The sequence below is a fragment of the Grammomys surdaster genome, unplaced genomic scaffold (assembly GCF_004785775.1).
Source record: "Grammomys surdaster isolate TR1022 unplaced genomic scaffold, NIH_TR_1.0 61, whole genome shotgun sequence".
Taxonomy (NCBI): domain Eukaryota; kingdom Metazoa; phylum Chordata; class Mammalia; order Rodentia; family Muridae; genus Grammomys; species Grammomys surdaster.
In genome coordinates, this window is record NW_021604563.1 from 8858441 (window position 1) to 8884855 (window position 26415).

The 26415-nt window shown below is 34.6% G+C and overlaps 1 pseudogene; it reads left to right on the forward strand.

Annotated features, from left to right (window-relative positions):
• Positions 1-18059: 18059 nt before the first annotated feature.
• LOC114637808 lies at positions 18060-25208 on the forward strand (annotated as a pseudogene).
• Positions 25209-26415: the final 1207 nt, after the last annotated feature.

The following is a 26415-nucleotide window of genomic DNA, read 5'->3' on the forward strand; positions in this document are numbered from 1 at the left end:
TGTTTCTTTTATCTTATTCTTGTTTCTTTGCTTTATTATTATTATTATTATAATTATTATTATTACTATTATTATTATTATTATTTAGATTCTTGTTTGTATTCTAATGAAAGAATGAAAGAAAGGATCTACATGGGTGGGTTGTGAGGTATCAAGGATCTGGGAAGAGTTGCAGGAGAGCAAACCCAAATCAGAATATATGAGATGAAAAAAATCACTTTTCATTTAAAGAGTAAATCACTATTCCTTTTTCTCACAGGTAAACTATGCTATAAACAAAGTTGATGAAAAAAATCTCTTTTCATTTAAAAAGTAAAATCACTATTCCTTTTTCTCACAGGTAAACTATGCTATAAACAAAGTTGAAATAAATAATAAACTGATAATAGAATTTGGACATATAAATCAGGCAAACTGTTTTTTTGTGTGTGTGTCAAGCAATAGACCAAATGACTAGCAAGATCTTTTGCTAAAAATCTTTAGTGGTAAATGAGATTTTTGACTGTGTCTCTGCAATATAAAACAAAGCTCCAAACATTCATGAAGAACAAAAAACTTCAATACGGTAATTACATCATCCTTTTCTTTTTTCTCTATTAAAAACTACTTTACTATGGATATCATGTTTTATTTACTATTATTCTATGTCCTTCAGTAATGCAAGCAAGGGAATGAGTAAAATTTTCTTTGCTAAAACAAAAAAAAAATGAGAGCAATAAAATGCCATTTAGTGATTGATATGGGAGTGTAGCAGATTACCTTGAATGTACTAGTCGGTCAGTCCAATTAGGTCTTGAGTAAATTTAAAAGTAATTATTAGCTCAGTTAAAGGAAGTCCCAAGGAAGGATGCACAAATATTACCCAGAAGGGGAAATGAAATAGCCATCAGAGGTAGATGGAAAGAGAAAACTGAGTAGAAGAAAAGTTGTATAGGGGAACAGGGATCACCATCAGGTGTGAGGAGAGGACTGGTAGTGAGAAGGGAAATCACAGGTGGGGCATCTCTGGTAACTAGTTGGAGACTTGGGACCGAAGAAGATGTAGGGAGCCTATGAGGATGACCATATGAGGTTCCTCTATATTTGCCAGAGTTAAATATAGAGGCTGAATTGGCTACCTCTTGTACCCAGGTAAGATTTCCAGAGGATGGAGGGGGAACATCAATCCACCTACAAAACCATCAAACCAAAATTTTTCTTCCCTACAAAATGTGCAGGGATAAAGATAGAACAGACTGAGGAAATGGTCAGCCAATGACTGTCACAATATGAAACCCATCCCATATGAGAAAGCCAATCCCTGACATTATTAATTATACTCTGCTATTCTTACAGACAGGAAACTAGCAAAACTGTCACCTGAGTGGCTCCATCAAGCAGTGATCGGAGGCACATGCAAAGACACACAATCAAACATCAGAGAAAGCCCAGGGAGTCTTATGGAACAGTGGGGGAAAGAAGTGAACAAGTCTTAGGTGTCAAAGACACCACAAAAAGACCCACAGAGTCAACTACCCTGGGGCCATGAGGGCTCACAGATACTAAACTACCAGCTAGGGAATATGCAGCTCCTATATAGACCTCCTATATATTTGTAGCAAAGGTGCAGCTTGGTCTTCAAGTGGGACCCCTAAGAAGTGAAATGGGGGCTGTCTCAGTCTCTGTTCTCTGCCATTGGATACCATTTGCCCCTATTGGACTGCCTGATTGAACCTCAGGAGGAGAGAATATGCCTAGGCCTGCTAGAACAAGATACCACTAGATGGAGTAGTACCCAAAGAGATGGTCGGTGGCACTAGTAGCAGGGATTTGTAAGGGTGGCACTGGGAAGAGAGGACAGAGGGGGTAACAATCAGGATGTAAATTGAATTAAAAAATAAAATTAAGAAACCTTTTGAAGTAAAAATAATTAAGAATTTGCATGCTTAAAAACCTTTTTCAAAACTGAAACTTATTATTAAAGCAGTTACAGAAAATATTTTAATCAATTTTATTCTTCAGATCATATTTACAAAGACATAATTCAGTCTTGAATATTAACTTTCAAGAGAACGTTCCAGGTGTAAGAACATAATTTTTCTAGTATTTACTAATGGCCATATACTCTATTCCACTTTGTACATAATATATATGTAAGGAAGTCTGGAATTTTTCATTGCATTTAATGGAAAGGTTTATTTTTTCCCCTCTTTTCACTATGGTGGTGATTGATTTATGTTTACAGGAACTTAAAAATGATCAAACAAACAATCAAGAAACCTCCCTCTGTTTTTCAGTTTTAGGACCTAGAATCCAAATACGATACTTTTATTATTATTTTATTTTGTTCATTCATATTCCATCACCCCAGACAAAGAGTCTCCCCCTCTCCTCCGTTTAGAGGTAGGGGGGCTCCCTGGGCATCTCCCCACTGTGAAACATCAAGACTATATTTTTACCCACTGCAGCCAAACAAGGTAACCTTATGTTTTGGGAGCTTCTGGGTGCTTGATAAAGGAATAGCTCTCAATTTGAACCATTTATTGATTGGACATTCCCTCGGGCCCTGCTTTATCCTTATCCCAGCATTGCTTTTAGACAGGACAAATTTGGGTCTAATCTTTTACGGGTGAGTTGTGTCCTTATCCCTCCAACGGGGGGTCCTGACAGGCTATAGCAGGTGTCCTCCCCTGGTTTCAATTCTCTTCTATTGGACACATCAGCTAATGCCACCCACACTGATTTCTGGGAGGCTCGCCCATTCCAGGTTTCTAGGGCTTCATAGAGATTACCAACGACCCCCTCTCCAAGCCCCTGCAGATTTCCACTCATTTTCCAGTCCTTTCCCATATCATATCCTGACCCTTCCATTCATCTCCCCATCCCCTCTACCACTAATCTCCCCTCTTCCCTTGGCCTCCTGTGACTATATTATTCTCCTTTCTACATGTGATAGAATCTCACTTGGGACTTCCTTCTTGTTTAACTTCTTTGAGTCTGTGGGTTGTATCTTTGATATCCTGTACTTTATGGGTAATGTCTACTTATCAGTGAATACATACCATTAATGTCCTAAAGGTCAGGTTTGCCTCACTCAGGATGATATTTTCTAGTTCCCATTCGCCTGCATAATACATATGTCCTTGTTGTAAATAGAAAGATAGTATCCCAATTTGTAAATTAAATATATTTTTCTGTATTAGAGGAACATCTGAGTTTTTCCAGTTTCTGGCTCTGCTATGGATGTAGTGAAGCATGTATCCTATGATATAGTGGAATATCTTCTGGGTATATTCCCAGGAGAAGTATAGATTTGGTATTCAGGTACACTAATTTCCAATTTTCTGAGAAATTATCACATGGATTTTCAATGTGGTTGTACAAGTTTGGAATATCATCAGTAATGGGTATACCTCTTTCTCCACATCCTCTCCAATATATGCTGCCACTTGAGTTTTTGGTTTTAGCCATTCTGATTGGTGTAAGGTGTTTTAATTTTTCATTTCCCTGATGATTAAGGATCTTAAACATTTCTTTAGGTTTTCTAGGCCATTTAAGATTCTTCTGTTGAGAATTCTGTTTAGCTCCACACTCCACTTTTTACTTTGGTTATTAGGTTTATTTAGGTCTATCTTCTTGAGTTTCTTATTTATTTTGGATATTAGGACTCCGTTGGATATAGGGTTGATTAGTCAAGATTTTTTTCCCAATCTGTAGGTTGCTGATTTCTCCTATTGATGGTTCCCATTTTGTTGTTTGTTTGTTTGTTTTCTATATGGAGTTGAGAAAGGGTCTTTTAAGGTCTATAGAAAATTGTATCAGAATTTTGATGGGAGTTGCATTGAATAAGTAGATTACTTTTGGTAGGATGGACATTTAGTCTATGCTAATCCTGAAGCCTACTTACTTGTCCTTGGCCAATGTCATATTCTTGCCAAGCAGTCCCAAAGAGCACCACTTCTTCTGCAATTGCTGTGACACAAGAAGTTAAGACAGCTACTTTTGTTAATCAGTTAGCAAAAAAAAAAAAATGTTACTAATGTGTTGAATATACAAGAGGATTTAGATAGACATTTGAAAGAATGGATTGATGCTCTTATCCTATTCAAATTACTGGAAGGAGGTTCAGAATTTAAGGGTAAGGAGCCATCTTGAGTGTCATGCCAAATATCATTGGCTTCCTGTTAGTTCTATCATTTACAGTGGTAGTCATTATAATTGGGAAGAAGTTTAATGACACTTACTGTGTTATTGCCATAATTTTAACAACTCTCAGGATGTTTTAATGATACATATGGAGCTTATGAATTTCAAGAATGCTGCTCTGCTGATCATTGATGTGGTAGATACTGCAGATAAAATTATCCATGGACTGAGGTCAGTAATTCTATTTTGGTCAAGCTTCAAAAATGAAATATATAGCTTGATCATATTAGCCCTTTTTGTACTGGGAATATTTTATTCCTGCCCATTGTGTTAAAGCTTTTCTTTAAAACCATCAACATGTTGGCAGCCAAAGTATGTGGCTTGATCCTGAAAATGGATCCTCAGACAGAGTTATTAAATTAACAAGCTGGCAAGCCAAGGACAGGTAAGATTTTTCACAGAGTCTTACCAACCTAAGACAAAATGCATTGCTTTTGATAATGCATATACCATGACAGGTAAGGAAGGCATTCTTGTCAGAAGGATCTAAGACAGGCTCCATCTTGTTAATAAAATAAAAAAGGGAGAGAGGTTCTTGATCTCCTTTTGTAGTCTTATTGTCCTAGACAGGACATCAAGTACTATAACATCAAGTACTATACTGAATAGATAATGAAAAAGTGGGAAGCTTGTCTTTTCCCTGATTTTAGTGCACTTTTTAAAGTATATCTCCATTTAATTATATGTTGGCTATTGGTTTGCTGTGTATTGGTTTATTATGTTTAGGTATGTTCCTTGAATCTCTAATTCTCCAAGAGTTTTAACATGAGGGGATATTAGTTTTGTTGAAGTTTTTTTTTCAGCATCTAGTGGGATAATCATGTGATTTTTTTTTTAGTTTGTTTATATAGTGGATTATGTTGATATATTTTTATATAGTGAACCACCTGTGCTTTACTGGGATGTTTTTGATGTGTTTTTAAATTCAGTTTTCAAGTCTTGTTTGTGCGTATTTTTGTAGAGATGTTGATATATAAAATTGATCTGAATTTTTCTTTCTTTGTTGGGTCTTTACACAATTTAGGTATTAGAGTAACTATGGCTTCATAGAATGAATTGGGTAGTGTTTATTCTGTTTCTATTTTGGGGAATGGTATGAGGATTATTGGTGTTATCTCTTCTTTAATGGTCTGATAAAATTCAGCATTAAAAGCATCATGTCCTGGGCTATTTTTGTTTTTTGTTTTTTTTATTTTTTGTCTGTTTGTTTGTTTTGTTTTGTTTTTGTTTGGGAGATTTTAATGATTGCTTCTTTTACTTTAGAGGTTAAAGGATTATTCAAATTGTTTACCTAGTCTTTGGTAATAGGACTCTGTCTAGAAAATCATCCATTTCTTTTAGATTCTCCAATTTGGTGGAGTACAGGTTTTTGAAAAGAGGCCTGATGATTTTATGAATTTCCTCAGTTTCTGTTGTTATGTCTCACTTTTCATTTCTGAATTTGTATACTGTCTCTGTGCATTTAAATTAGTTTGGCTAAGCGTTTTGTCTATCTTGTTGGTTTTCTCAAAGAACCAGCTTTTGGTTTTGTTGATTCTTTGTGTTGTTCTCTTTGTTTGAATTCAAACTAATTGATTTCAGCCATGAGTTTCACTATTTCTTGCCATCCACTCCTCTTGCATGTGCTTGCTTCTTTTTGTTCTAGAGCTTTTCAGTGAGTTTGTATGAAACAGAAAGTTTCAATAATCCATCTTTTCAAGGAAAGTAAAGTATACTGAGATGTAAATTAATAGCTCCCTGCAGTTGGTTCTCCTTTTTTGTTTGTTTGTTTTGGATTTGAAAAGGTGTCTCATTATAAGTCAGGCAGGGTTACAGATACATAGTTGTTTCATACATATTAACAACATGTCAGTCCCATTATTAGGAGACTCATCAAATTATTTCATTTAATTTTAAAAAGAGTGATTTATGTGTCTTCAAAGTTCAGGCACATTATTATTATAAGGATAACTATTGTTGATTTTTTTCTTAACCCAGGAAACATATTTTCTACAATTGAATCCTAGGAACAATCAGAGAATCTGGGAAAAATAACTCTTTTCAAATTTGGCCTTGGAAAAAATACAATTAAAGGTATAAGTCTTACCATTAAAACAAAGGGATTTTGTAGTCATGGTATTATGCCCTTAGTGTAATTTCTCTTTTAATTTTATTTCACTTTCAAATGAGAATAAATGTGAGATACAGGCAAAAAAAATCACCAATTCATTTTCCTCACTTTCATCTCAACAAATGATCTTTATAGTTCTATTTGAAGATTGCTTACATTATCACTTCTTAGAACATCTCTACAAAATGAACAGAACTTGTTTATTTCTCAATCTCTTTATGCTGAAACATGTTTTACTTCTTAAAATACAAATCTCTTATAATTATCATAACTTTCAAAAAATGTGGTCCACCAGAAGCACAAACAAGTGACAAGTAACTAATCTGCTTTCATGTCTTAAGATCATAGTATTTTAGTGTCACAGTACTGAGTCATCTCTTTGACTCGTGGTCAACATATACATAAAAATATGCAGTTAGAGCAGTATTTTCTTATGAAGCTTACAAAAATTAATGAATACTTCATATTGCAGAATACAATAGTATACTATAGCTGTTAAAAGTTTTAAGAAATAATTTTGCATAATTATTTTGATATTATGATTATATTATGATATTTATTCCTTCTCTGGCTTTCTTTTTAAATGGGTGCTTATTTACTATTAGTATATTTATGCATGCTACATTTTATTCACTGTTCTTACGCTGAAGGATCCATGTTCAGAGTTAATTATATATACTTCAGCACCAGTACAAAGTAATAATATCAAATTCCTTGATTTTGTTCTCAGGAGATATGAAGCTAGGCTCCTGCATCTTCACTTCCTTGCCAGTGCTCACTACTATTTTAATATTAGCATAATAATGGCTTTAAAAGGAATCTCTTTTTGATATTGTAATACCCTAAGGTGAAAACTGTTTCTGTGGTTATTGAGACTTTGGAGATTTCTTTTGCTAAAGGTTTATCCAAATGTTTTGTTTCCTTTAAATCTGTTTCCCTTGTAAATATTGATTTTTAATAGCTGCTTATATATCCAAGGTACAAATCCCTTATGATATAAATGATAATAAAATTTATTTCTACTCTTCCATTTATAGTAATCACAGTTTCTTTGTGATCATTTTTAAACCAGAATTGTTTATTATTTTGATGAGGAAAAATTACCTATTTCAATTTTTAGTGTTGTTGGATATAAACCTACAATTAAATATTTAATAAAAGCCAAGAATTAAAATGTATTTTTCTGTAGCCTAAGTGACTTTTGCTTATCTCTTGACACAATGAATTCCAGCTACTTGTTCTTCTAACAGTTGTATAATTTAACCTATTCCAAATAAATCTGTCATTCATTTTTCATCAGCTTTTGAGTGAAGCAGTAGGAAGTGTTCCAGTTACATTCTTCTCTATGTGCATATCAAATTCTACCCATTTTCTCATTGTAAAACATATCATGCACAATATAGCTCTATGATTTTCTTTAATTCTCCACAGCATTTGGAATATTGTTGCTGTCTTATCACATGGTAAACTGGACTGAAATTCCTTCCTTCTCTCCTATTCTGCAGTTATTGATAAATAAAACAATTTCAAACTATGAACAAAATGAAGTAAAAATAGCACAAGTGATTAGGTCTCACATGATTTGACTCAGTTTTCATTAAAATTAAAATAGAAACCAAAGGGGAAAGTGGAAACAGTCTCATGAATTACATATGTGACATACTTGCTAGTCAATAATATACTGATATTTAACTATAATTTTATTTGTATGCCACTTATATTAAGGTCCTTCTGCTTTAATATGCCCCTTCCATCTTCCATATAGCTATGAAAAAGTTGTCAGTTTGATGATGTGAAATTGTATAGAGACTGCTAGTATCTTCTTTTGATATATTTATTTGTTACTGAAACTGATTTATTTGACATATAGTAAAACTGTAAATTTTTTTAGTACAATGTGATATTTTGACATATTTTGACACTATAGAATGATAAAATCAGGCTAATTAAAATTTCATCATCACATATACTCCCTTTTTAGTGTTAAAAAATTAAAGTCTATTCATTTGATAATGTAGAATATATATTACTATATTAGTTAATGTAAACATTAGAATATATATTACTATATTAGTTAATGTAAACATTAGTCTATGCTTATTCTCTAAATAGACATTTTGTACCATTTGATAACATTTCCAATATTCTCAACTGCCTTTAAACATTTAATGATGACTACAAACTAAAACTTAATTTTATTTTATTTTAGTGTTCTATTTATAGACTTCTGTTTATCCCATGTCACAGAGCCTCTCCACAATTCTCTCTTGTTCTATAAATAAAACTCTTAGACTGTACATGTTAACTGAGATCAAACAGTAATTATACATGACATTGTATTTTTTTAGCATAATGCCAGGGTTTTTCCCTTCAAAGAACAGAGTGGTATTTCTATACACATGTTGATGGACTCTTAAATTCTTCCTATATTTTAGCTTTCGTGACCAATACTGCATCAAATAGTGAAGGTGCATTGATTTTAAGTCTTTTATTTGGATATCACAAAACTTATTTTAGGGCCATATGATGACTTATAGTGGTTGTATTATTCTGTGTTCTCACCATAATGCACCAAGGGTTCTGGAATTCTACATTGTTAGTGGTTCTCATTACTTTTTAAATAATAGAATTTTTGCTAAAATCACATGTGTGAGCAACACTAAATGGTTTCAGCACTCTGTATATCTACACATGAATGCTTACATATGTGTGTTTAAAAATAATTACAGAAGAAGAGGTCATGGATTTGAAAAGGAGTGGGGGGTGTATAGAAGAAGTAAGAAAGAGCAAGCAAAAGGTAAAAATGGTGTAAATGATGATACTTATATATGAAATGCTCAAAATTAAATTAATAAATGGCTATTTTGTGGATACAAAGTGATAAATGTTGTGATTTTAAATTATATTTTGCTAATTGAAAATGAGCATTAATATTTTTCATGTACATATGTACATGAACTTCATATGTCTTAATTTACTGTATATCTATTTAACTTTTCGGCCGCTTTAATGTTGGAGGTTTTGTTAATTTGATGAATTCTTCATATAGCTTAAATATACGGTCTATATTAGATTTTTGCTTAGTAGAAATGTTCATTTTGTTGTAATCAATCACTTTGATTTCCTATTTTTGCTATCTGTTTCTTGTGTCATCACTAGTAATAGCTTGCTTAGGGAAACAACAGAGTCTTGATAAAGAAAAACTCTTCAAATATTCCACAGTCAGGCACTATATGAAGTCTTACACTGGTCCAAAGCTCAGATCAGCCTTAGCATGCCAAATGATTGTCTGCTAAAGAATATGCACATTATAAGTTGTAAATATAAGATAAAAAGTAGGTAGTAAGATAAAAACAAAAGAGTAAATGAAATTTCCACTTTGGTTATCAGTCATATATGAAGCTATCAAGTATAATATCAAAAATTATTTAACAAATACAATCCTAAATTATACTGAGGAAAATTTTCTAATAACTGAAGACATATCTCAAACAGCTTCAACTCTTGTGCAGTATAGTTAATAAATATACTACTTGTTGGAATGTATGAAATGAGAAAATTTAGGTTCGACACCAGTAAACAGAACTCAGCACAAATAATTCCATTGATACTAATTATTCGTAACTTTTCCAACTGAAATGTTTTGCATAATAACTATTTTAGTTCTAATGTATCTTGCTTTTGTAATAAAATTTCAACTTACTGTTTGGAATTCTTTATGGCACTATAATACCAAGTGTGCAAAAAAAAAAAAATCTATAGAGTAAGAGAAAGACCTAAGAGGCAAGGTAACAATATCTGAGGTAGGTAATTTTTCTGAAAAGAAAAATACATTTACCTCCTTTCTTTTAAATAATTCATGCTTCAAATATCTATTCCAATTTCATTAGTCTCACTAAGATTTGCAATTCCTTTTACTTTTCAATTACTCAAATTTGCAATTACAACTTAATACCTATATTAGTTCACTTGGGTGGTACATGTAAATACCTTAAAGTGTATGTTTCAAGGGTAATAACTACATACTCTCCAGTTTAGAGAGTGGAAATGCAAATTTCATGATAAGGCAAAAACACATTTAGTGACTGTTGAGAACTTAAATTTTTAAATAGCACTTTATAATTGTAGAGGATTCATGATAGCATCACTTTCTCAAAACTCAATCTCTTAATATTGTTATATGTAATACTAGGTTTTAATATGAAGTTTAGGAAATACAACAAATACAATACAGGGGTATTCTTATTGCCTATGGCAGTTTTTCTTAATGATTCCTCCTCAAAACTTTTGTAGCATCCAGACTTAGACAATGAAATTATTCAATCACATAACTCTCTTGTATCATTCATTTTAACTGTTGTAGATTTTTGTCACTAATCAAAATTTAAGTTCTTTAAATCAAAAGCCTTTATTGTATGATTTATATTTGTATACATTTGTATGTATTTGTAATTGTATATATTTGCATCTTCCACCTTACATTTTCAATATTTATTCATTCAACTGTGTGACCTTGGAATTATCAAACTTTAGTAAAAGTTTTCTCTTTAAAGCATTATGTAAAAACAGCTGTTTTAAGTTAAAATATGTATCGTACATAAGAAAAACTATCATGAAATAAGCTAATTTTGAAGTACAAAATATTATTGTCACATTTGTTTTAATGATATTCTTCTATTTGTATTTTACCTTGAATGTGCTTTTCTTGAAAGATGAGGGCACAGTGAATTACTGTGACCTTTTATATGGTCTGAAAATTATAGTCAACTGTTAAAGGTCTTGTAAATACTTCTTAAAAGCTTGGTTTCCTATTTTCTTGAATAATAGGTTGCAAAGTAAAATTACTGCTAAAGAGACTGTATCATAAAATTTTCATACTTCATGCAATTGTTTGGTAGCTTGGGGCTATTGCGATTCTAGGAACTACACTTATGTCCATTAAGAAAGTGATGAAATTTGAAACTACCTTTTCCTTCCACAACATGTAGTAATTCAAATCTGCTGTGTTAGACTTGTAATAAACCACACTCATTTTTAGTACTTCTATCTGTAACTAAGTTTTCTGAAGCCGTTTTTTATTTCTGTCATCTTATCAGGAAAAAAAAGCACAAATTAAATTTTCCTTCAGAGTTGCACAAAGACCTCTATTAAGGAATATGACTTTCATAAGAATTCCATACATTTTCACTAATTTCTAGGACTTTGTCTCAGTCATTATTTAATACATTATTCAAGAATCACAGCATTAGATAGGATACTGTCTATGAACCATTAAATTCCTCATCAAATATTTATTAGAGAAAAAAGAAACCAGGAAATATCACTTTTGCATTAAAATTCACTACAAACTCAGTTGTGCTATCATGTAAAAATAACTCTGAAAATCTAATCGTTTCACTAGGAAACATTAATTACTCAAGTTTTACTTTTAAAGGACGATTTATTTATTCCCATGTGTAATTTATGAAGTTGTCATGTTGATGTTTGAATCTTTGAAAACTTTCAGATATGCACAATAAACTTATATTCAACAAACATTTGAGACTGAAGCTCACAGCAATGCATATATAAGTCTGCTGAACTTAGTTTATATGGCTGTAATTACAATCTGCTCAATTTCCTGTGTTTCCATATTATTTCTTCAACATTATGCAGAGAAACAAAATGAAATTACTTGGAGTTTTTTCTATAACTTCCTCAATACTCTCATAGTTACTGTTTGTTGTAAAGCAGAATGAAATATTTTCAAAAGTTGGTGCTTATATAGTTCAATACTTAATTCTGTATCTTCCCTTATTTCGTCTTTAAAAATTTCTTCATAGAGCTTTGAGAGTTCCTATAGATTTTCAACTTGGTAGGATCTGGAATTACCATGAAATAAGTTTCTGGGTATATCTGTGAGAAGTTGTCTAGATTAGGTTCATTGGCATGGGAAAACACATCCTAAATGTGATTTGTATAGTTCAATGGGATGGGGTCCCAGACTGAACAAAAAGAAGAAACTGAGCTAAATACAGGCACTTGCTTCCTTTTGTTTTCTGACCATGGATGTGATGTGATCAGATATTTCAAGCTCCTGTAATGACGACTCCTCCTTATGGATTTAACTCTTGATTGTGAGTCAAAATAAATGCTTTCTTCCTTAAAAAAAAAATTTCATAGTTTTATCAACTGTTTTTTATAGTCTAGATAGACTCATATTTGTCAAAATCTCTCTAATCTAAACACATACATAAGAATGGATGTGGTATAACTTATAACAGTGTTGTTATTAATATATAAATAATTTTCAATACAAGAAGTGAGTACACAATGACTATGTTATAGAAAATATCATGTAATCAACAGTAAAACACAACATTATCTTAACTTATAGGGAAGAAAAAACTTGTTATTAAATTGAGCAATGTGTATCTAAGGCAACTGAAAATAAAAAAAATACTATTGTTTGTGAGGAAATTGAAAAGTTTCATTTAGGATTTTTGTTCAAAATAAAAGTGTATACAGATACTACCAAAACCCTTTAAATATATAGGGTAGGCTGCTGTATATAGCATTGAGTTAAATATATTACTAGTAATTGTTGTATTTTTACATTTATATTTCTGTGTGTATAGCTGTGTAGATATGCGTTTGTATGTGTGAGTATGTGTGTGTGTGTGTGTGTGTGTGTGTGTGTGTGTGAATATTTGTGCCATTGCACGATTGTGATAGTCAGAGGGTAACGTTTAGGAATCAGCTTTCTCATTCTAGTATGTCAGTTATGGGAATTAAATTTACAACATCAGGCTGGGCAACAGGTGCCATTACCAGTTGAGCCATATCAGTGTACATATTATTCTTAATGTCATACCAATCATACTTTCTTTTAATATGTAGTGTAGTAAGGGCTGTAAACTAAAAAAAAAAAAAAAAAAGAATTCTCTTCCTGAAACCATGAGGTAGGGACATAAGTCATAAACCATAAATTATTGAGTCCATTTGTTACCAATACTCAGTTGGTGAAGAACTGAAAACCCTATAAAAGAGTTAGAATTCTATTAGGCTGTGGAAGCCTTTTCTATACCTGTTCATTAATATCTAATAATTCGTCAATGAGTCTTTTTACCCATTTTCTTCTTTTTTTTTTGAAATTTTACTATAAATACATGATATCTCTCTTCTCTTTTTCCTCCAAAATGTTACATATGCCTCTTCATGCTTTATCAAATCAATGGCCTCTTTTCTCATTAATTCTTGTTACATTCATATATGAATGCTGTATATATATTCCTAAATATAATCTGCACAGTTTGTGTAATGTTACTTGTGTGTATCTTTTCAAAGTTGGCCATTTGATATTAGATAACCACTTAAAACTAACACATTCTTAGTATTTGCTTCTGCTTAGTTTACTCCTTCATGTTAATATGAGTTAGCCAAATCAATATCATTATTGTTTTCATTTGATACATTAGGAAATGTAGTTGCTGGTAAGTTAAGAAAATTGTTAATAGACTTTGTGATAGTTTAAAAGAGAATCGCATGCATAAGCTCATGGATTTCCATGATTAAATCTCAGTTGTTGAACACCGGAGAAGAGTAAGGAGGTGTGACATTTTTGGAATAGGTGTGATGATGTTAGAGGAGGTATGACACTGAGGGTGGGATTGAAGGCTTAAAAATGGAGATGGGAGGGGGTGGAGGCAGGCGTGTAGGAAGTAAGGGATATGGAACAGTCAGAGGGTGGACTAGGAGGTAGGAATAAAATCTGGAGTGTATATAAATAAATAAGTAAATGACAAAAAATTGCAGACCAGGTCCAGGTCAAGTTTCTCTCTCTCTCTCTCTCTCTCTCTCTCCCTCTCCCTCTCCCTCTCCCTCTCCCTCTCCCTCTCCCTCTCCCTCTCTCTCTCTCTCTCTCTCTCTCCTTTCTCTCTTCTTGCTACCTGTAGATCAGGATGGAGAACTCTCAGCTACTTCTCCAGCAACATGCCTGCCTTTCTGCTGCCATTCTCACTGCCATAATAATAATAATGAAATAACATTCATATTGTAAGCCAAAGCATGCCTCCAGTTATATGCTTTCTTCTGTAAGCTTTCTCAGTCATGGTGTTTCTTCACAGCAACACAACAATAAAGAGTGCCATAATGCATTTACACAAGGATGAAAGAGTTATATTATTTTATTATTTTCGAATTCCTGCATATTCCTATAAATCTTTTACAAATATTTATTGTGCAATAAATGCAATGACATCTAAAAAGTAGAAATGACTTTTTTTAAAAGAAAGTAGAAATCTACATGTGACTATGTATAATATATAGGCACAAAATTATTTATCATAGTAAAATATGACAAGCAAAACTTGTTTTGTGGGGAGAAAAAATGAATAATTTTCAGTGTTAAAATATTTGTATATTTACCTTATACCATATGTTGTTTTGACTATCTATCCATATAAGTGTAAAATTTTACTATTTGTTAGTAATGGAAACTTCAAGAAATTTGATGCTGAACATAATGAGTCTGGGAAAAAAAGAAAACAGGAAATGACTTTATTAGGCACAGCATTAATTAAACCACATATTTGGTTGGAGTTCAAATTGGGGAAAAGATAGGACAAATCTGACTTTCATTGTAGTCAGTGAGGTGAATTTCAAAGCTGTCATTCTTAAAACTTGATAAACAATTAAGTTCAATATCAGCTAGACATATAAGACACAAAATATTGTACCCCTGCTCACTAGCAAATTCGGTGTTAGAAAAGTCAATTCTACTGTCAGAATGGTAGTGAATGTTATAAGAAAAAAGAAAGGTTGTGTGTCAAAAGAAAATTTATGTAATAAAAATTTATGTCAATGACCACTCGTAGGATTAAGGGTCTTTTTCCTCAAGATCAGAGTTCTTTAGAGATTACTAGCAGGAAAAGCCTGGAGATATCAGAACACATTACATTACAGATAATGAAGTTCTGGCTTGTGAAACAGTTCATAAAATATGCATTTAATTTTACAAGTAAAGTAGATAAAAATTCTGAAAACTAAATGAACTGAAATTTTTTCAAGCAGTTTATTCCACCCATCAGTTTGTAACGTAACAAAACATGAGGGACTATAGCTTATGTAGTGGAATTAACTTACTATCATGTAAAGTTTTCATCTCTCAGTGATACAGTTGCATCAGATAATCTACCATTTTATTATTATGAAAATAGTACATAGTATCATAAGTAAAATATTACCTTGTTAAAATTTCAACCTTTTTAAAATGTCATAATAGACTGCTGATTAACTTGCAACTAAGGGATTATGTTTTAAAATAATATAATATATTCTCAATTCATTTCTTCATTGTGACGTATCTATTAATCATATATAAATTAAAATAAAATCTAGAACAAGTGCTAAAATTAAGCTGTATCTAGTGACTACCCTATTGGAACATTCAAATACAGAGGTTTTGTAAAATTGAAAATTATTTAATTTTATACTATTACACTTACAATGTCAATGTATTATAGGCAGAAATAAATCTAAAAAAAATAAAAAACATAAGGGTCTTATGAGCAACAGACTTTTGGGGACATTGTTGAAAATGATAATAGGTAATTGAAGCAGTTTAGGCCATGGATAAAAATTGAATTCAATTTTCATGTCATGTTGCATCATCTAGTTAGCTTATATCAGCTGTTAAAAATATCATTCAGAGCTAAATGTGATCTAGCTTTTTATATGCCAAACTCACAAAGAAATTTTACTAGCATAACTTCATATTTAAGACATGGTGATTAATATTGTGGAAGTAAATATGTATTTAATTACATTTATATTTATTATATAATTATAGAAATTTTTTAGAACCTTATCAAAAGGAGTCTTGTTATTAACATTTAAGACAGAAGGTAAGAACATTTTAAAATTCATCATTTTAATGTTCTCCTTTCTAAAATATTAATTTATCTTACAAAGCATTACATTGAGTCAAGGTCTTTTGACTACTACACATGATCTTTAAATTTAGAAAATATCATTTCTTAAGAACTTCCAAAACATTACATTAAGACAGTGTCATATTACAGTTACACATAATCTTTAAATTTATGAAATTTCATATCCACACAGCTTCTTCCATAAACATTTTATTATGACAATAACATTTTATTTACATCTTTTACAAGTTGCTGATCTAACCAAGATTCTTTTGAAGTATAATCAAATCCAAAAATATAGTAAAAGATTAGACCATTTTTAATATATTCCAGATCCTATCAATGCAATTTCAGTTATTAGTGTTAAGTAAAGGACAATCATTGAATGATAGAGACCTAAGTTTACATAATGGAGCATTGCACAAATAGATACTACAATATGCTTCATAATATATCTCATATTTATTGGTAAGTAAAACAATACCTAAGGTTCAGTACAATGATTATTGAATTAAATTAGGATGATGTATAAATGTACTTATTTAGTCATAAGAATTCCATACAAACCACAATTGGGGGATTCTTCTGAAAAAAAAAATGTGATCTGGGAATGTGCTAGAGAAATAGTATGCAAAAATGAGGACCTGCATTCATATTGCCAGCGCTTAACCAAAAGCTATAAATGATGGAATATATTTGTAAATAGTATTACTAAGGGAGGCAAAGATGAATGGTTTCATGGGGCACTGTGTACTCAGTAAATGACTCTGAAAATTTGAGTTAGGGAGTGATTAAAAAAGAGTCCAGATGTCTAACTTTTGGCTACAATGGGGAGTGGGAAGAGAGACAGCGACAGAAATACAGAGAGTAGACAGAGAGACAAAAACAAATCGACAGAGAAATAGAGGAGCATATATGCATAGCAAATGTATAAAAAATGAAAATAAAATTTATCTAAATCCATTCTTATGTTTTCATTGTTGAACTCCATGTGCCTACTAATAAAAGTTAAAAATTTGTTAAAAATACATTTATCCCAAGGTATTCGTCTGACATACAGATTAGTAAAGAATGTCTCTGGAAGGGTGCTAAAACTATCATGAAATAATGTAGTTAGTCTCTGTACCTACAACATTCCAAATGGTCAACATCACTGAAATTATATTCAGTCAATCAGTCTCTAATGACATAGCTTCTTTCCAGGAATTCTAGAAGAAAACTTGGCTGCAGAATATCAAAAATAACCTAATATCTGGTTTCTTGACTAATGGGATGATACACATGAAGCTGCTAGGCTGATGTCACAGGTCATGACTAAAAAGATGAAGGGAAAGTAGAGGCTTTTATCCCAAATTTTCATATGAGCAGATCTCATTGTTATAGAGCATGTAGAAATAATTCAGTGGTTATTAATTTGTAGATTAAGCATGATTTGTGACAGAAACAAATATTTTAACTCAATTATTTTTTGCTGTTAATTAAGTGTTTTTTTTACACTGCTCTCCCTATTTATACTACTTCTCTTGTGTTCTTCTAAATCATTGAGATGGCATCCTAAATAAAGGAACAAGCACTGCTTTGTTGTCATTAACTTATTTGTACCATATTAATTTTGAGATATCATTAATCTCACTATTTTTCAGTAGTCTCTTTGCTAGATTTTCTTTATTCTCCAAATCCTGATACTGTCCAATTCTGTATAATTACATATTACATTTAATTCCATACAATGTATTTATAGTAGAAGACCAAGTGTCATTCATCTTCATTTGACAATTACAAAAAATTAAAGGGAGAGCTGCTGCCTTTTCCTGCACGAGCTACCTCTGTTGATGGGCCACCAGTGGGGAAACATGGCTTCTGCTTTGGAGCAGTTCCTGAACAGTGTCCATCAGCTCTCAGCTCAAGGGCAAATGACTCAGCTCTGTGAGCTCATCAACAAGAGTGGAGAACTCCTTGCAAAGAACTTGTCCCACTTGCACACTGTGCTTCGGGCTTTAGATGTTCAAGAACACTCCTTGGGTGTCCTTGCTGTTCTGTTTGTGAAGTTTTCAATGCCCAGTGTTCCTGACTTCGAGACTCTGTTCTCCCAGGTCCAGCTTTTTTTTTTTTATTGGATGTTTTATTTACATTTCCTATGTTGTCCCCTTACCCCATCCCCCACCCACCCAGGAACCCCCAACCCCCTTACCCATCCTCCTTCTTCTCTGTGGATGTAACCTCTATCAACCCTCCCCACTCCCACCTCCCCACCCTCAAAATTCCCACCCCCTGGGGCATCCAGCCTTCATGCCATCAAATTCTCTTCTTCCACCTATGCCCAGCAGGGCCCTCCACTTTTACATATTCAACTGAAGCGCTGGATCCCAACCTAAGTGCTCCCAGGCTGGTGGTTTAGACCATGGGAGCTGTGGTTGGTTGGTATTGTTGCTCTCCTCATGGTGCCCCAAATCCTTTCAGCTCTCCTTCAGTCTTCACTCTAACTCCTCTATTAAGAACCCCAAGATCAGTTCAATGGCTAGTTGTGAGCATCTGCCTCTGAGTATGTCAGACTCTTGAAGACCTCTGAGGAGATATCCATATCAGGCTCTTATCAGCATGCACTTCCTGACTTCCACATCAGCCTCTACCTTTGGTGATTGCACATGGGATAGATACTCAGGTGGATTGGTCTTGAAACTGCCCCTCCTTCAGTTTCTGTCTGTCACTTTGTCTCCATACTTGCTCCCTTGAGTAATTTGTTGCTCCTTCTAAGAAGGAACGAATCACCCCCACTTGGTCTTCCTTCTTTATGGGCTTCATGTGGCCTGTAAGTTGCATCTTGGGCATTTCAAGGTTCTGGGCTAATATCCAACAATCAGTGAGTGAATACCATGTGTGTTCTTTTGTGATTGGCTTACCTCACTCAGGATGATAATTTCTAGTTCCATCCATTTACATAGGAACCTCTCAAATTCATTGTTTTTAATAGCTGAGGAATACTCCATTGTGTAAATATACCACATTTTTTGAATCCATTCCTCAGTTGAAGGACATCAGGGTTCTTTCCAGATCCTGGCTATTATAAACAAGGCTGCTATGAACATAGTTGAGCATATTTCCTTGTTATATGTTCGAGCAACTTCTGGGTATATGCCTAGGAGTGGTATAGCTGGATCCTCAGGTAATGCTATGTAAAATTTTCTGAGGAACCGCCAGACTGATTTCCAAAGTGGTTGCACCATCTTGCAGTCCCACCAACAATGGAGGAGTGTTCCTCTTTCTCCACACCCTCGCCAGCATCTACTATCACCTGAGTTTTTAATCTTAGCCATTCTGACTGATGTGAGATGGAATCTCAGGGTTGTTTTGATTTGCATTTCCCTGACGACTAAGGATGCTGAACATTTCTTTAGGTGCTTCTCTGCCACTCGAGTTTCTTCCATTGAAAATTCTTTGTTAAGCTCTATACCCCATTTTTTAATAGGGTAATTTGGTTGTCTGGAGTCTAATTCCTTGAGTTCTTTGTATATATTGGATATTAGCCCTCTATCAGATGAAGGATTGGTAAAGATCTTTTCCCAATTTGTTGGTTGTCGTTTTGTCCTATTGACAGTGTCCTTTGCCTTACAGAAACTTTGCAATTTTATGAAGTCCCATTTGTCAATTCTTGATCTTACAGCATATGCCGTTGGAGTTCTGTTCAGGAACTTTTCCCCTGTGCCCAAGTATTCTTGGCACTTCCCCACCTTCTCTTCTATTAGTTTCAGTGTATCTGGTTTTATGTGGAGGTCCTTTATCCACTTAGACTTGAGCTTTGTACAAGGGGATAAGAATGGATCAATTTTCATTCTTCTACATGTTGTCCTCCAGTTGAACCAGCACAATTTGTTGAAAATGGTGTCATTTTTCCACTGGACAGTTTTAGCTCCTTTGTCAAAGATCAAGTGACCATAGGAGTGTGGGTTCATTTCTGGGTCTTATATTCTATTCCATTGATCTTCCTGCCTGTCTCTGTACCAATACCAAGTAGTTTTTATCACTATTGCTCTGTAGTACAGCTTGAGGTCAGGGATGGTGATTCCTCCAGAAGTTCTTTTATTGTTGAGAATAGTTTTCGGTATCCTGGGTTTTTTGTTATTCCATATGAATTTGAGAATTTTCTTTTCTAACTCTGTGAAGAATTGAGTTGGGATATTAATGGGGATTGCATTGAATCTGTAGATTACTTTTGGCAAGATGGCCATTTTTATTATATTAATCCTGCCAATCCATGAGCATGGGAGATCTTTCCATCTTCTGAGATTTTCTTCAATTTCTTTCTTCAGAGACTTGAAGTTCTTGTCATACAGGTCTTACACTTGCTTGGTTAGATTCACACCAAGGTATTTTATATTATTTACAACTATTGTGAAAGGTGTCATTTCCCTAATTTCTTTTTCAGTCTGTTTATCTTTCATGTAGAGGAAGGCTACTGATTTGTTTGAGTTGATTTTATAACCATCCACTTTGCTGAAGTTGTTTATCAGGTTTAGGAGTTCTCTGGTGGAAGTTTGGGGGCCACTTAAGTATACTATCATATCATCTGCAAATAGCGATATTTTGACTTCTTCCTTTCCTATTTGTATCCCTTTGACTTCTTTTTGTTGTCTAATTGCTCTGGCTAAGACTTCCAGTACTATATTGAATAGGTAGGGGAAGAGTGAGCAGCCTTGTCTAGTCCCTGGTCTTAGTGGGATTGCTTCAAGTTTCTCTCCATTTAGCGTGATGTTGGCTACTGGTTTGCTGTAAATTGCTTTTACTATGTTTAGGTAGGTGCCTTGAATTCCTGATCTTTCCAAGACTTTTATCATGAAGGGATGTTGAATTTTCCCAAATGCTTTCTCAGCATCTAGTGAGATGATCATGTGGTTTTTTTCTTTAAGTTTGTTTGCTGCTATTTCCTGAGGGGTTATGGAACTATTTAGATGGTTTATCTGCTCCTGGTTTAACTTCGGTACTGGTATCTGTCTAGGAAATTGTCCATTTCATCCAGGTTTTCCAGTTTTGTTGAGTATAGGCCTTTGTAGTAGGATCTGATAATTTTTTGAATTTCTTCAGATTCTGTTGTTATGTCTCCCTTTTCAGTTCTGATTTTATTAATTTGGATACTGTCTCTGTGCCCTCTGGTTAATCTGGCTAATGGTTTATCTATCTTGTTGATTTTCTCAAAGAACCATCTCCTGGTTTTATTGATAGTTTGTATTGTTCTTTCTGTTTCTATTTGGTTGATTTCAGCCCTGAGTTTGATTATTTCCTGCCTTCTACTCCTCCTGGGTGTATTTGCTTCTTTTTGTTCTAGAGCTTTTAGTTATCCAGTCAAGTTGTTAGTGTGTGCTCTTTCCAGTTTTTTTTTTTTTTTTTTTGTAGGCACTTAGAGCCATGAGTTTTCCTCTTCTCACTGCCTTCATGGAGTCCCACAAGTTTTGGTATGATGTGTCCTCATTTTCATTGAATTCTAAAAAGTCTTTTATTTCTTCCTTAATTTCTTCCTTGACCAAGTCATCATTTTAGAGAGTTGTTCAGTTCCCGTGTACACATGGGTTTTCCATTGGTTTTATCATTATTAAAGACCAGTCCTAGTCTGTGGTGATCTGATCAGATGAAAAGGATTATTTCAAACGTTTTTTATCTGTAGAGGCCTATTTTGTGACCAATTATATGGTCTATTTTGGAGAAGGTACCATGAGGTGCTCAGAAAAAGGTATATTGTTTTGTTTTAGGATGAAATGTTCTATAGATTTCTGTTAAGACCATTTGTTTCATAACTTCTGTTAATGTCAAAGTGTCTCGGTTTAATTTCTGTTTCCATGATCTGTCCATTGCTTAGAGTGGGGTGTTGAAATCCCCCACTATTATTGTGTGAGGTGTAATGTGTGTTTTGAGCTTTAGTAAAGTTTCTTTTATGTATGTAGTTGCCCTTGCATTTGGAGCATAGATGTTCAGAATTGAGAGTTCACCTCGGTAGATTTTTCCTTTGATGAGTATGAAGTGTCCTTCCTTATCTTTTTTGATTAATTTTGGATGAAAGTCGATTTTATTTGATATTAGAATGGCTACTCCAGCTTGTTTCTTGGGACCATTGGCTTGGAAAATTGTTTTGCACCCTTTTATTTTGAGGTAGTGTCTGTCTTTGTCACTGAGGTGCGTTTCTTGTATGCAGCAAAATTCTGGATCTTGTTTGTGTATCCAGTCTGATAGTCTTTGTCTTTTCATTGGGGAATTGAGAACATTGATGTTAAGAGATATTAAGGAAAAATGATTGTGGCTTCCTGTTATTTTTGTTATTAGAGGTGAAGTTATGTTTGTACAGTTATCTTCTTTTGGGGTTGTTGGAAGATTACTTCCTTGCTTTTTCTAGGTTGTAGTTTCCCTCCTTGTGTTGGCGTTTTCCATCAATTGTCCTTTGAAGTCCTGGGTTTGGGGGAAGATATTGTGCAAATAAGGTTTTGTCATGGAATATCTTGGTTTCACCATCTATAGTGATTGAGAGTTTTGCTGGGTATAGTAATCTGGGCTGGCAATTGTGTTCTCTTAGGGTCTGTATGATGTCCGTCCAGGCTCTTCTGGCTTTTATAGTCTCTGGTGAAAAGTCTGGTGTAATTCTTATAGGTCTGCCTTTATATGTTACTTGACCTTTTTCCCTTACTGCTTTTAGTATTTTTTCTTTGTTTTGTTCATCTGATCTTTTGATTATTATGTGACGGGAGGTATTTCTTTTCTGGTTTAGTCTACTTGGTATTATGTAGGCTTCTTGTATGTTTATGGGCATCATGTTTTTTAGGTTAGGGAAGTTTTCCTAAATAATTTTGTTGAAGATATTTACTGGCCCTTTAAGTTGGGAATCTTCATTCTCATCTATACCTATTATCCTTAGGTTTGGTCTTCTCATTTTGTCCTGGATTTCCTGGATGTTTTGAGTTAGGAGTTTTTTGCATTTTGCATTTTCTTTGACAACTGTGTCAATATTTTCCACTGTATCTTCTGCATTTGAGATTCTCTCTTCTATCTCTTGTATTCGGTTGGTGATGCTTGAGTCTATGACTCCTGATCTCTTTCTTAGGTTTTCTATCTCCATGGTTGTCTCCCTTTGAACTTTCTTTATTTTTTCTATTTCCAGTTTCAGATCCTGAATGTTTTTGTTTAATTCCTTCTTTGTGTTTTCTTGCATTTCTTTAAGGGATTTCTGTGATTCCTCTTTAAGGGCTTCTATCTGTTTATTTGTACTCTCCTGTATTTCTTTAAGGGAGTTACTTAATTCCGTCTTATAATCCTCTATCATCATCATGAGAAGTGATTTTAATTCTGAATCCTGCTTTTCAGGTGTGATGGGGTGTTCATGGCTTGTTATATTGGGAGGACTGGGTACTGATGATGTCAAGAAACTTTGGTTTCTGTTGCTTATGTTCTTGCGCTTGCCTTTTGCCATCTGGTTACCTCTAGTGGTACCTTCCCTCACTGTGTAAGACTGGAGTCTGTATTTCCAGTTATCTTGCTTATTGAAGACCTCCTCTGAGTCCAGATGTCTCTGTGGTCTTATGCTCCTAATCTCCTGGGTGGAAGAACTCCTGGGACTCAGGCCACCTCTTAGATCTGGAAATCCTTCTGCTCTGAGTGCAGTGGCTCCTCGGCTGCTCTCAGTGCAGTGGCTCCTCGATGACTCAGGATTCAGTTTCTCCACAGGACAAGAGCAGACCGACTCTGTGTCTGCTCTAGCCCAAAGGACCAGGCAGGGGCGGAAGGGAAGCGGAATTCCGGAGGGGTGTAGTTTGGGTAGCTGCTGTGCCCTGAATGTTCCTGGCTCCCAGATGTTTCTCTGGGGCTTAGGGAGTGAGATGGAGTTCTTATCAGCTGCTCTGAGTGCAGTGGCTCCTGGATGACTCAGGATTCAGTTTCTCCACAGGACAGGAGCAGACTGACTCTGTGTCTGCTCCAGCTGAAAGCCAGGTCCAGCTTTTCATTAGTACTTGTACTGGCGAGCACATTCGATACGCAACAGACAAGTTTCCTGGGCTTTGCCAAACAAATTAGCTAACAAATGCACTTGTGGAAAGAAAACAGCCCCTTTGAGGAATTGGCATCCTTAAGCAAGCCATAGACAAGATGCAGATGAATACAAACCAGCTGATCTCAGTACATGCTGATCTCTGCCAGCTTTGTTTACTAGCGAAGTGCTTTAAGCTTCCCTTCCATATCTTGATGTGGATGTGATGGATGTCTGTAAGGAGAATGGAGCCTATGATGCAAAACACACTCTGTGCTACTACTTTTATGGAGGGATGATCTATACGGGGCTGAAGAACTTTGAAAGAGCACTGTACTTTTATGAGCAGGCTATAATTACTCCAGCCATGTCCGTCAGCCATATCATGTTGGAATCATATAAAAAGTATATTTTAGTGTCTTTGATATTACTTGGCAAAGTACAACAGCTGCCTAAATACATCTCTCAAATTGCGGGTAGATTTATTAAGCCTCTCAGCAATGCTTACCATGAGTTAGCACAAGTTTATTCAACCAACAACCCGTCTGAGCTGCGGAACCCGGTGAACAAGCACAGTGAGACGTTCTCTCGAGATAACAACATGGGCCTGGTGAAGCAGTGCTTGTCATCTCTTTATAAGAAGAACATTTAGAAGCTGACCAAGACCTTTTTAACACTATCATTACAAGATATAGCAAGCCGTGTGCAGTTATCTGGACCTCACGAGGCAGAAAAATATGTTATACACATGATAGAAGATGGGGAAATTTATGCAAGTATTAACCAGAAGGATGGTATGGTCAGTTTCCATGATAATCCTGAAAAGTATAATAACCCAGCCATGCTTCATAACATTGATCAAGAGATGCTAAAATGCATAGAGCTGGATGAGCGACTTAGGGCCATGGACCAGGATATCACAGTGAACCCCCAGTTTGTTCAGAAAAACATGGGTTCACAACAAGATGACTCAGGAAACAAGCCCTCCAGTTACTCTTGAAGCTAACCCCCATCCTGAGATAACAGAACCTTGGCCTGGCAAGTGTGAAGAGAACAGCAGGAAGTACCATACTGGTTCCATGCTGGTTCCTCCTGGACAGTCAGAAATTCAGTTTTAACATCTTCATTCCTATTGCTTTCAGAAAAAACATTCTCTGCAAAGAAAGAAAAAAAAATCCTACTTTAGAGTCTGTTGTGGATTTATTTATCCTCAGATTATTGATATTATTGCATTAAAGTTACCTTTTTGAGGACTCTCAGTTCAGTGCCCTGTTGTCTGCCCTAATCCAATGTTCTCACCTCAGAGAGGTCAATTTCTATGATAACAATGTCTCCCTGCCTTTGCTGAAACAACTTCTACACCACACAGCCAAGCTGAGTCATCTGACCTATGAGTGGTACCCTGCCCCTCTGGAGTGCTATGATGACCTACAGATTAGAAAAGTTTTGTCTTGAGCTCCTGCATATCCTTAGGGCCAAAAGACTGCCCAATATGGTCTCCTTTGAAACAATCCAATGCTCTAACTGTGGTGGGACCTACATTTATGATCTGGAGACCCAACGTTGCTTTTTTGTAGAATTACTGTAAGGTTGACTGTGGAACAGAAATGGAAGCTGAATATTGGGGATTGATGAAATCTTAAGTGAATGTTCACTGCTGAATGGAGCATGGAAATGTCAACCACCTAAATGTGTAAGACACACTAGAAAGTCAAGGTCTTCCTCTGAGTTGGTGAATGGATGTTGCATCTGCAGAAAATGTCAAGCACTCATTTCTCCACTAGGATTATTGTAGTTTGAGTGTATTACAATAGAGGCACCATTTTATGAGATTGGCACCCTGTGTTGACTGCATACAATAAATGTGTTGACTTTCTGGGTTGTTGGTATGCCCCTATAAGAGCACAGAAAATTAAAGGTTTATATGTCCATGAAAGTTTTTACAAGACATGTTCTAAACATATAGCTGAATTCCTTTTGTTTTTTATTGGATATTTTATTTACAGTTCAGATGTTATCCCTTTACCCCATCCCCCTCCCCTCCCTGGAACCCCCTATCCTGTTACCCTTCCTCCCGCTTCTCTGTGGAAATGCCCCTACCTACCCTGGTCCACTCCCACCTCCCCACCCTTGAATTCCTCCACACAAAGCATCCAGCCTTCATGGGACCAAAGATCTCCTCTCCCACCTATGATGGACAGGGCCAT